This window comes from Pinus tabuliformis, chromosome 6 (assembly GCF_031772625.1).
Source record: "Pinus tabuliformis cultivar Carrire ecotype Pingquan chromosome 6, CPIR1, whole genome shotgun sequence".
In the NCBI taxonomy this organism is placed as follows: Eukaryota; Viridiplantae; Streptophyta; class Pinopsida; order Pinales; family Pinaceae; genus Pinus; species Pinus tabuliformis.
The window spans coordinates 1,621,791,840-1,621,794,367 of NC_142292.1; positions in this window are offsets into that span (position 1 = coordinate 1,621,791,840).

Genomic DNA, 2,528 nt, shown 5'->3' on the forward strand with positions numbered 1-2,528 from the left:
GCATTGTGGGTGAAGACCAGAGTAGAAGGAAGCAATGGAGGAGTAAGGAATGCTCAAGCCATTAGCCAGGGACAAAGGGCATGCTAGAAATTTCATAGATGTCGTGGATGCATATACCACAATCTTACCAAGGGGCCTAGACCTCCCTCCTTGGGAGGTGAGGCCCCATAAATGTGACTTGAATGGATGACATGCACATGAAATGGCGAAAGGAAAGTAAGTTAAACCCTGACCCCATTTATATCACCATATGACCCCAATGGGGATAAAAATATATCTAACTATAATTATCATTGTTATTTTTGAATATTTAGCAATAAAATAATTATACTCAATTTCACATTATAAAATAGGTAATATTATATTCAACCATTTCTTTTTTAAATAACCAACCAAAATATATTTAATAAAATTTATATTTTACTATTAATATTTTATTAATCAAAACACTTTAAATTTTGTAACCTTTATTTAGATGTGAATTAACATAAATATTTTAAATAAATACTTGTTTTATAAGTCCAAATAAATATTTATTTTAAATTCCAAAATTTTGAAAAATTATATACATTTCTCCAACCAAAAAATCAATTCAATACATTAAAGATAAACAATAATCAATCCAATACATTGAAATATAAACAATAATCAATCCAAAACATTGAAAGCAAACAAATATATATATTAAACCATAATCCTAATTTTTGAATATAAACAATAATCAATCCAAAACATTGAAAGCAAACAAATATATATATTAAACCATAATCCTAATTTTTGAAAGGCCATATCAAGTAATTGAGATGGCAGATTAAGAACAAAGATAAATATATCATTAAACTATTTACATTAATTAATCCAACACATTAAAAAGAAACAAATACATATGAAACCATATATATGAATTCATATAACACTCCAAGGGCAACATGTGCATATATTTAGATTGCGCTGAATGACATTCGATATATTACTTCCACAAATTATAAAGCACTCCAGTCATGTATTGAAAATCTAGTCCTCTGAAATCAATTACACACATTTAAATTTTAGTATCACACAAACCCATCTAGCACCCACAACTTAAGATTCAATCCATTACACACAATTATGTCACCATTTATGACCTGAAACTTCTGAGACACAAACCAATCCAGAACCCACTACATGACCAAATAAAACCTTCAATTTGTTTAAATCCCAACACAATTTATCCTTCTACTTGAAGACTGTTACCACTTGAAAATTTTACTTTCATGGAGGATGAGTCAAGTATAAAACATCATGTTATTGATAGATTCTGTGCTGTTAATGGAGCTCCTGTCCATAGGCGTTGCACTATTGAGAGATTATGTGCCGTTAATGGAGCTCCTGTCCATAGGCGTTGCACTATTGAGAGATTCTTGTTGGGGATTTTTCTGATAAAATCCCAAAAACACACAAATAAAACTCACACAGAGGCAATGCTCTGTTCTGCTGTCAAAGGATCTTTTGTGCACAGGGAAGCTTAAAAAAAATGACTGAGAGCAGAGTATTACACCACCATAAAAGGATTTCTATTCATTAAAATAAAATGCCTGTTACAAAATTCATCCTCTTTGCTGAGAGGGATTCACCAAAATAAAATTACATTCAACATAAACAAAACTCTGTCTCCACCTGAGAATTTACTGTGCTGGGTTTACTGCTGTCAAACCCCTTTTTCATTCACTGCTGTGAAAAATATTTTTAACACATACTGCTGAAAAAAAAAATTATATGCAGCTCCGCAAATAACAATTATATGCATATATTCCCCGCACTGTTGTGCAATATTTACCTTGCTTCACTCTGGTCAAAACAAAAAACATTCTTGCTGCTCCCCCTCTTTCGCTGCTACGCCTTTCTCATTTCACAACATGTGCTGATGTAAAATATTACAACTTCGAGCATTATTCATTTGGCTCGTTATTTCAAAAAAAATGAAACACATATATGTGCTTCTCCCCTGTTTTTTTCATATGCACTGCTGTGCAATACCATGACTTTCGCTGCTGCGCATACCTCTCTCTCGTGTGCAACAATACCACAACAAAAGCATATGTTTTATGGCTTGTTATAAAAAAAACTTAATACAAAAACATTCTACTACCATGGGTTTTTGAATACATATGGTCAACGCTCCTTTTTTAAAAAAACAACACACATAATATGTGCCCATACCGCTAGTGTAGTTAATATTCAATGTTTTACCAAACACTTACGAACCACATAACTATGCATTGAATGTTTTACGGCGGTAAATAAAACTAAAAATTACTCCACACAAGTATTAAATGCTGGCTCGAATGCAACTTCGAACAATCGACAACGGAGATCGATGGAGCAGATCAGATGGTGGAGGAGAATATCGGGAGGCCTCTTCCTGCTGAACAATAGCACCCGAAAAGTGACTTCTGCTTACGTATGCTGAGAGCCACGTGTCTGCACTATATTTTATCGGGCTCAATTATACGGAAACCACTTTATGATCAAAGGCGGTCTGATAT